General features: G+C 41.0%; 1 protein-coding gene across 1 annotated transcript in view; it reads right to left on the reverse strand.

The window, feature by feature from the left end:
* Positions 1 to 11056, reverse strand: part of ccser2a (coiled-coil serine-rich protein 2a) — a 69808-nt gene that overhangs the window by 35673 nt on the left and 23079 nt on the right.

The following is an 11056-nucleotide window of genomic DNA, read 5'->3' on the forward strand; positions in this document are numbered from 1 at the left end:
TGCCAATTTCACTCTCCCTCAAAACTTGAGACATCTGTGGCATTGTGTTGTATGACAGAACTGCACATTTTAAAGTGGCCTTTTATTGTCCCTAGCACAAGGTGCACCTGTGTAATGATCATGCTATTTAATCAGCTACTTGATATACCACACCTGTCTAGTAGATTATATTGGTAAATGAGAAATGCTCACTAATAGGGATGTAAACAAATTTGTGCACAACATTTTGGAGAAATAAGCTTTTTGTGCATGTGGAAAATGTAGGAGATTTTTTATTTCAGCTCATGAAACATGGGACCAACACTCTACATGTTGCGTTTATATTTTTGTTCAGTATATATACAGTATGTTGTAGCAGTGAGACAGACAATGACATGATGTCATGATTCCTAGATTAGTCATCATTTATTTGGGTCAATGACTAGACTGGATACCGGCATTGACACAAGGATTCCGGCCCTACAGCGTTCTGTGTCGAGCGTGGCAGTCTGGCACAAGATCATAGCTAACTCATTGTTATTTTTTTCTATGCAACGATTGAAGTTGAAAAGAGTAAACATTCTGGAGTCAATCCCTGATAGACAGAATCCTTTGTTGGACTGTAGAGTACCAGAAACAACCGTCTGTTATTTCACTATTTCAATATCAGTCTTCTCCTCTAAATCTACAGAGTTAGATTTGTAAACCACAGACAATGAAGAATGAACTTTGAAAGATATTTGGCGGACTTTCCCCATTGTCTTCTCTATTCATTACCACTTTAGATATGCTTCAATGGGACCTCTGGGTTTCCCCCCCAACTTAACGAAGCTGATGAGTCACAGCTACCTTATCATAAAAACACCAGAGCACCATAGGCTTTATCATATCACAGAACCATAGGGCATAATAGTGAATCATATTTGGCTCAAAGGGAAGGGGAAGTTTTAGGTTCCGCATGTAGTATAGCTTCCTTTTCTTGCAGCACCTGGTAAAGAACCTTCATCTTCCTTATCCAACGGTTCCCCATTCCCAGACCCATTACTACTAATCTGGATCAGCTCCAGAACAGAGGCTGCATTGAGGCAGCGCACACACACACACACACACACACACACACACACACACACACACACACACACACACCACACACACACACACACACACACACACACACACCAGGTCACTTCATAATGACAATAATAAGGGCTGTTGTAAAGACCTTGTTGATGCTGAAATATGTGCCGGTCGCCTTAACAAGGTCAGAAGGTTGTGGAGGAGGGGAATTTGCATGTCCGGCTTATCTGACACAGGAATAGTGGGCCAAGTATGGTCCATTTAATTCATGAGCATGGATAAACTGCTACACGGTGTCGCTCATCCAAGGGCCATGCTGACTGGCATCATTGTTTTTTAAATTTTTTATTGTCCATCATCAGATAAATCCCTCCAAAAGGGGAAATTCCAGATAGTTATGGGAACTATAGCGTCTTAAGAGGAAACTCCAGGGAAGTTTCAGTTGGTCAACTTAAGACTATCAGAACATAATGGGGTAAAGAGGAAATGTGTTAATAGAAGGAAATAGGCCAACACATCCCTTCAAATTCTGAGTCCCAACCCCACAGTGCAGCCATGTGAGACCGGGACATCAGAACCTGAGGGTAAGATGCCAAGATGGCTTGGCCAAGTACAGGACAGGACCCCAAGTAGGACACTGAGGCTGGGACTCAGAACAGCTCAGTCAATACTGAATGGAGGATGGACGTAAGCCGTTGGTGAGTTTAGGCCTAACTCCATTATCCTTCAGTTATAGCCGTTCAATTCAAATAATGAATGCAGCCTGGGTGGTCTGGGCAGTCTTGTCAGACTCCAGTCAGAAGCCTGTCAAAGAAACACCATTGTATAAGCCTGTAATAACTAGTACTTCAAAAATAAATCATTCTAGATGACTAATATGTGTTTCCATAGTATTCATACACAACCACAGAATACGGGGGGTGCTAGTTAACCTAATACATACGGATATTTACTGCTCTATTGGTAAAGGGAAATTCCACAGTAACAGGGACACTGAGACTCAAATTGTTCACATAAAGACTTAGGTCAAACAAAAACCAATAATTGCAAAGTTAAACAAACCATGCAACTCTATGCACAAGGATTCATTTTAACAATTTCCAAAGACATTTTTACAAAAACCCATTTACTTTAAGAACAGTGCAGATTTTTTCCCTACTGTGTTATTGACTTGTTTATTGTTTACTCCATGTGTAACTCTGTGTTGTTGTCTGTTCACACTGCTATGCTTTATCTTGGCCAGGTCGCAGTTGTAAATGAGAACTTGTTCTCAACTAGCCTACCTGGTTAAATAAAGGTGAAATAAATAAAATAAATAAAAAAAGATACAAAGTTTGGTAACAGAATTGATGACAGTAACAGCACAAACTGTCATTCTGTTAACAAACTTTACAACTGTACTGTTCTTCAAGTAAATGTGATTATAAAATTATCAGTGGACATTTGTTAAAGTAGTCCTTTTTTAAAGGCCCAAGGCAGTCAAAAACTTGATTTTCCGGTGTTTTATATATATTTCCACACTATTAGGTTGGAATAATACTGTGAAATTGTGATAAAGCCCTTTAAGTGTACGAGCGGTTTGAAAAGAACCACCTGAAATGTCTGCCTGCTTTGGAGGGATGGAGTTTTGACCTGCCTTGTGACATCACCAGGCGGTTAATTAGTCAATAGGCCAATAAGAAAGACCGTTCCAAACCTCTTTGTCAATAACAGTTCGTTTTTAGTTTTTCCCTCCCCACTGAGACCACTCTCAGACAGTCTTGCTCTTTGCTTAGAAGCTATTTTTGTTTATTTTTAACCATTTTAATTGAAAACAATCACTTCATTGTTAACCAGAAATGATTTAATGAAATAACATTTAATTTGTCACATGCGCCAAATACAACAGGTAGACCTTACAGTGAAACGCTTACTTACAAGCCCTTAACCAACAATGCAGTTTTAAGAAAATACCTAAAAAAAATATTAATAAAAGTAAGAAATAATTCAAGAGCAGCAGTAAAAGCACAATAGTGAAGCTATATACAGGGGGTACCGGTACAGAGTCAATCATTGTGCAGGGGCACAGGTTAGTCGAGGTAATTGAGGTAATATGTACATGTAGTTAGAGTTATTAAAGTGACTATGCACAGATAATAACAGAGAGTATCAGCAGTGTAGAAGGGAGGGGGGGATGCAAATAGTCTGGGTAGCCATTTGATTAGATGTTCAGGAGTCTTATGGCTTGGGGGTAGAAGCCTCTTGGACCTAGACTTGGCGCTACGGTACCACTTGATATTGAGAACAAAATGGATGCATTGCATTGCAATAATTGGTTTTTGTTTGACATACATTTAGAAAAATCGGAGTCTCAGTGTCACGCTGTTCCCGTGGAATCGCCCTAAACCGGTGATGGGCAACTGGCGGCCCCACTTTTGGTAAGTTAGTGTAACGGCTAGCTATCTACACTTGTATTAATTATGGTCAAATCACTGACCGAGGGGCACTCATTGATTTTGTTAGTTACTCTCACTCAGAAATCAAATTTTCCTCTCTACCCCATGGCAAAATGTGTACAATTGCAGGAAGTTAGCTGTTAAACTGCACATTTTTCTCTCCGCCCCATGACAAAATGAGTAGAATTGCATGAAATGTGTTATAAAATTCTAAAATCTGCCCTCCGCCCCATGGCAAAAGATTTAGAATTGCAGCAAACTTGCTTTAAAACTGCAACATTTTCTCTACGCCCCATGGCAAAATGTATACAATTGCAGGAAATTAACATACATTTTTTCCTCTCTGCTGTCAAGAAGAGGGCTGCTAAAATTGTTGGTCGCAAGGTGGGGGGCCAACCCTATCAAATTGCCCATCCTGCCCTTTTACATTGATGTGCCACTTCCTGTTCTTGCTGAGTAAATCCTTGTGTTTTGGACCAAAAACCCACAGAAGTGTACTTAAAACTAAAGGATGACATTGGGCCATTAATCCACAAAGCTGGTTTGTGTGTGTGTGTCTGGGAACACTGACCTCACACTACACATTGACCCACATTCCCACACGCACACACTGTGCCATCACCAGCCCAAACTGACACTGCAATGTAATAGAGAATAGAGTTGCTGCCAGCCTCACTAATCTGCCTCGCACACACTCTTAGAAATCAGGTCAGTCACAGGAGACAACGTAGCCAAAGCCTCTTTGCCCAGGGAGGGGGTAGGGCAGGGTTGTGGGGGAGGACGGGCATATACGGGGTTTCTCACTGACACACTGCTGTCATAGATCAATAAGCTCACCCAGGTTCCATTCATATCCAGAGTGACACACGACTACACCCTGACGCAGCTTCGGCAACCATCTTCAGCTGGCCAGCAAGGCTGCTTGATATGTGCGTACTTATCCTATAACCCCCCCCCCCCCCCCACAGAACATACTGTATCTTAATGTATTTATTTCAAGAATATTCACACCAATAATTGAATTACCAAAACAGAATCACTAGACCAGTAATGTAAAATACACATTTTCTCTGCTCTGTAATGTACGATATACACCAACTCACATGAACAAAATTGCCAACAACTGCTGCTGTACTGAAGGCATTAACTCATTGTCCTCACAGCTTAATTTGTGGCCTGCACTAAGACCAGTACAAACATGTTAGCACAGCCTCATTAAACAGAAACAAATAGCAACTGTAAGCAAACAGGGCAACTGAACACCATCAGTATATGAAGTTCATAGAGTCAGGGTTACCAACACACCATCTGTCACTCACTCAAAGCTCCTACATTGCCCCCTCCCCCAAAGCATTGTGATAAATAACATCCCTGAACTAACACACTATACCACCTGCCTTCAGAAGTTTACATACACTTAGGTTGGAGTCATTAAAACTCGTTTTTCAACCACTCCACAAATGTCTTGTTAACAAACTATAGTTTTGGTAAGTCGGTTAGGACATCTACTTTGTGCATGACAAATCATTTTTCCAACAACTGTTTACAGACAGATTATTTCACTTATAATTCACTGTATCACAATTCCAGTGGGTCAGAGGTTTACCTACACTAAGTTGACTGTGCCTTTAAACAGCTTGGGAAATTCCAGAAAATTATGTCATGGCTTTAGAAGCTTCGGATAGGCTAATTGACATCATTTGAGTCAATTGGAGGTGTACCTGTGGATGTATTTCAAGGCCTACCTTCAAACTCACTGCCTCTTTGATTGACATCATGGGAAAATCAAAAGAAATCAACAAGACCTCAGAAAAAAGATTGTAGACCTCCACAAGTTTGGTTCATCCTTGGGAGCAATTTCCAAATGCCTGAAGGTACCACGTTCATCTGTACAACAATAGTACGCAAGTATAAACACTAGGGATGCGTTCGGTCTCCTAGAGATGAACGTACTTTGCTGCGAAAAGTGCAAATCAATCCCAGAACAGCTACACGAAACGTTTGACTCAAGTTAAACAATTTAAAGGCAATGCTACCAAATACTAATTGAGTATGTAAACTTCTGACCCACTGGGAATGTGATGAAAGAAACAAAAGCTGAAATAAATCATTCTCTCTACTATTATTCTGAGATTTCACATTCTTAAAATAAAGTGGTGATCCTAACTGACCTAAAACAGGGAATTTTTACAAGGATTAAATGCCAGGAATTGTGAAAAACTGAGTTCAAATGTATTTGGCTAAGGTGTATGTAAACTTCAACTGTGTGTACACACACACACACACAAACAGACACAAAAGTTTGAACACACCTACTCATTCCAGGATTTTTCTTAATTTTTTACTATTTTCTACATTGTAGAATATATATACTCTCTTAAAATATGTATGATTTAATTGCCAAAGTATACTACGTGGTGGGTGTACCTGTAAGTGAAATCTCTAATATAGTGTCTAATGTAATCTACATATATCCATATCAAACAGATTAGACATACAGCTCAGACATGGCATAATGTCTTAATGTGTCCTCCATTAAATCAGAGTGCACTGCAGCTGCATCATCATCTGTGTTAGAGAGTGGGTCTTTCCTTACTCCCTTATGCGTTTGAGAGCTTTTGATTTGGCAGTGCAGCTTTCCGGAACGCATTTCCGACCCAGAGGCTACAGTTAGCACTTGAAAAGATACAGCAAGCCTAGAAAATGGTTTGAATTGTGCAGGACAAAATACAGACAGTATAGACGTTGAGTTAGATCATTTAGTTTTCTTGTTTGGCATTTCTATAATGTTTAGGGTTTAAATTATTGGGTGATATGATGGCCGACAAGCAGTGGGAAGGGTCAAGGAATGGAGATTGTGTAAGTAAATAATTATTACTTACTCCTCTAGCAAATCTCTCTCACAACACACACACAACACACACACACACACCACCACACACCACACACACAACACACACACACACCACACAACACACACAACACACACACACACACACACACACACACACACAACACACACAACACACACACACACAACACACCACACCTAATCAGTCCACGCCCCCTTGAAATACAGACTAGCATTATTCAAGAGCAACAGGATAGACACAGATAGCACATGACAGCTCCTGCGCTGTGATCAACTGGGAAGTGGGGTTACGCATGAGTGCATCATACAGCAGCCGTCCCACCCCCATCTCCAAACACCATGCTGCCCTGCTATAACCTCCCCACGTCTTCAGTCTCCACTATCTGCAAATAGGTCGGAGTACAGGAGCGACCAATAACTACTAGGCCTTCCTCTCTGTAGAAGCGTCTCTCTTCTATCTTCATCTCAAACACAAACACAAACAACCAACTAGGGAGCCTCTGTCTAGATACTAAGAGCTAGGTCATAAGGGCGGTAAGCAATGAAGGAGGGAAGAGATAGGAAAAGCGAGGGGGAAACTGGATTATCATGCTGTATCTTCTTTCCATTAATGGACCTTTGCACTGGTTTCCAGTAGGCCGGGATGATACCAGTATGACGATACTGTTAGTATCATAGCAAGGAACAAGGCAAAAGCAGAAATCACTTTTTAGGAAAACAGCCCTAATGTTGGAAAACATACGATCATTATGTTTAGTCCCTATTTAGTCACACTTGTGTTTTTTTTCCTAGCTATAGCAGACATATTTTATGTATAAAGGTTTTTAAATTACCAAAGTTTGGTCTGCTTCATGTTATCATTTTTGCCATGGAAAAAAATACTGGTATCTACTTGTAACCTCTTAGTTTCAGGAGGTTACAGTAGACCATGGCCTCTCCCACGTCCTCTCTCTCGTCCTCTTACTGAGCAGAGCTGAGCCAGGCTCCACAGTGTGCTCTCTGTACTGCAGCCTCAGTAATCTAACTGTCATCTGACTCTTAGAGTGAATACATTTGTCTGATCAATTACTCTATACCATCAGTTTGATGGGCAACTGGTCCAATTCTCAGACATAAGCCTAGAACTAGAGCTTTCACAGTGGAGGTAAACTCACAGCCACCCATGCAACACAACCCTGTCAGTCTAACCCAGATGCAGTAGTTCATCCAAATCTGGACATGGACTCCTTCCACTGGCTCTGCAAACAGGGCTGTGTAAAGAGAGACATCCATTAGTGTTTCTCAAACCCCGATACATGAACCAGATGGTTCGCTGAAACTAATTTAAACAGTTCTCAATTGCAAGTTGTACAATCGGTGGGCCTCAGAGAACAATTGCGTGCCAGTCTTGGGAAAGGGTGAGAAACACTGCCTCAGTGTAGTGTAACCCCCTCCACCATTCCCAAAGGGATCCCAAACTAGCCATTAGCTGATGCTAATTGAATGAGACAGCGAGGAAAGCTACACTGAGGCTATGCTAACTAATGAAAATCGAATGAGTTAGCAAAGCTATACTGATGCTACGCCAAGTGATGCTCACGATTGAGAGAGCATGGAAAGCTATGCTAGTGCTATATTCTAACAAGCAAATCAAATGGATGAGGAAGCGTGATGCAGGATAGGCTTCCATTACCGTGCTGCACTGCACGTGGTGCTCTATCAGAGCAAAGCATTACACCACACATCTCTCACAGTGACTCAATGACAGCAGGGGACATCCCTGTAGACATTACAAGCAGCACTTAGCTTTCCGCAGGAATTATACATTATCTTTGCAGTCCACCTGGCTTGACCCCACAGAGTCTTCTAGTTACTCAAGTTCCAGACATCAATGTTGAAACCACAGTTAGAGACTGTTTAGACATTCAGTATAGCTCATGGCATTTTCTCCCGTGTCTTAGACAGTGAGCTGGCACCCAGTTGAGGTATTGCTACGCAAGACAGAGAAATAACCTTTTCAGTTGGCTATGTATTCAGTCTGACTGTATACAGTATGTGTGTGAGATTGGGTGGGGAGCTAAGGGGGAACTGAAAGGGGCTTTGAAGGGTCCTTTAATATTTGATGGACGTCTTTTAGGAGCCAGGTTAAAGATGTGTAGCATACTCCACACAAGTCTCTCACACAAGGCAGTGTTCGGAGCAATGAAAGTGACAAAGTTAGAGTACTGTACATGAAAGAAAGGGTACATGCCACCAAGAGATCATTCACACACAATTTACCCTGAAAAAAGCTGAAGTGGCATTTCTCAGTGTGAAACTAGTCACAAGCACACAACTGTGACTACTAAAAAAGAAATATCAACTTGGCAATAGCTATGAGAAACCCATTTTAGAGGGCTCAACAGACACATTTCAGAGGATATCTGCCTGTAAACAGGATCTGTTATCGGTCTATTAAAGATACAGTGTCAATCAGTGAAGGCTGCTAAGGGGAGACGGCTCATAATAATGCTGTAATTGAGTAAATGGAATTCCATGCACTCCTTTCCAGACATTATTATGTGCAGTCTTCCCCTCAGCAGCTTCCACTGGTTTCAAGTTGTTCCCAGTCAGTCAGACATGCCCAGTAAAAATAAGAACTATTGAGAATGTTCCTCAATAGCCACTCTTTACAAGCTTCTGTGATGTCATACACCATCTTGATTCGCATTCAACCTTGGTTATTTTCACATCACATTTATTCTAGCTGCAGAATGGTTCTCGACCATTGATGGCCTGATAAACCTACCCTGCAACCTATGTGAACTTCCTCCACATCTAAATGTGACGATTTTGCAGCATATTTCAGAGATAAGATGACACCCATTAGGCTGGGTATCAGTCAAGCAGGACCTGATGAGAAGTTTGATGACATGTGCCTAGCCTACCACGCAAAGGCACTATGGATAACATTTCCCTGGTTGACACAGACATGCTCAGGAAAGTGATCTCAATTTAAGCCTTTACCTGCCTTCTCGATCCTATCCCCACCACCTTCTTCAAAACAGTTTTTTAACTGCATATCTGAACAAGTGCAAACTATTGTTAATCCCCACCTGTTAACAGGCACTTTCCCCACTGCACTAAAAACCTGCTATGGTGAAACTGTCTGAAGAAAAGTAATCTAGATTCTTCAGGTTTTAGCAATTTTCAGCCAGTCTCCAACCTTAAATTCTTAGCAAAATTCTGGAGCAATTGGTTTTCAAACGCTAAATGATAACTCTATTTTTGAAAAATGTCAATCTGGTTTCCGGGCCCCACACAGCATAGAGGACCCCTTAGTTAAAGTGGTAAATGAACTTAGAGCCAATACAGATGCCAAACAGCTCTCTGTCCTTGTATTCTTGGATTTAAGTGCTGCATTTGACACTGTTGACCATGATGCCCTCTGGACAGAATGTAGAGATGGTTTGTCCTCTCTGGTCCAGTTCTAAATTGGTTTAGGACGTATTTAACCAGTCAAGAGTTTTTTTGTCACCCTTGGTAAACATAACTCAGAGAGAATACATATCACATGGTGTTCACAAGGTTCGATTTTGGGTCTGGTACTGTTCAGTTTATATATGTTACCCTTGGCAGCGTTATCAGAAATCACAGCATTGAATTTCACTGCTACGCAGACGATACACAACTTTACATTTCTGTGTCCACAGAGGATATTAGCTCACGGATAAATTATTAGACTGTATTAGTGATTAAACACTTGGATGGCTCACAACTTCCTCCAGCTAAATCAAGACAAGACCGAGGTACTTATTGTTGGAGCCAAAGTACGAGAGAGAAATCTGGCCACACATTTTATTTCACGGCAATAAAGATAAAACCCCAGTTATAAAGCCTAGGTGTTATTCTATATATCTGAACTCAATTCGAATCACACATTTAATGTGCCCAAAATAGCTTTTTACCACCTGAGGAACATTGCCAGCGGTGCGTCCGTTTCTCTCTCAGGCTGATACAGAGAGACTCATTATTTACCCATTATTTATTTACTAGCAGGCTTGACTACTGTAATGCTCTCCTGTCTGGTCTACCAAAAAATCCTGCAAAACATATAGAATGTTGCAGCATGGGTACTGACCAAGACCAGACGGAGAGCACACAATACACGGTTTCAAGGTCTGCACGGCAGCCTGTGAGTTTTAGAATGAATTTAAAGATTATTTTATTGTTTTTTAAATCAATCCACAATTGTGCACGCAATACATGTCAAATCAAATCATATTAGTACACATGCGCCGAATACAACAGGTGTAGACCTTACAGTGGAATGCTTACTTACAAATAGGCGCCCTGTGTGAAAACTTTATGAAGAACAGTGACATATACTCTGACTGACCTAAAATCATAAATCCCATATTGTTCTTTCAGTCAAGCAACCCAAGCTTCACTCTGCAAGTAGGCTAATAGTAGGCCTACTATTGAAACAGATAAATGAGGCTGTCACCTGAGGTCACCTATTTTGGATTCAAAACGGTAAACTTCGTCGAAAGGTGACTAGTTTGCATCCCTGATTACAGAACAACTCTAATTGACCTGAAATTAGTGCTGATTGCAGGTAAAAATAAGTATATGTTGTTCTCTAGAGTGCATACAAATAACACTGATGATTTAAGCACATGTACTTTGGTTGGTGTCCATATTGATCGTTTCCCTGCTTACAAATATCTGGGCC

This window comes from Salvelinus sp. IW2-2015, linkage group LG25, assembly GCF_002910315.2.
Source record: "Salvelinus sp. IW2-2015 linkage group LG25, ASM291031v2, whole genome shotgun sequence".
Lineage (NCBI taxonomy): Eukaryota > Metazoa > Chordata > Actinopteri > Salmoniformes > Salmonidae > Salvelinus > Salvelinus sp. IW2-2015.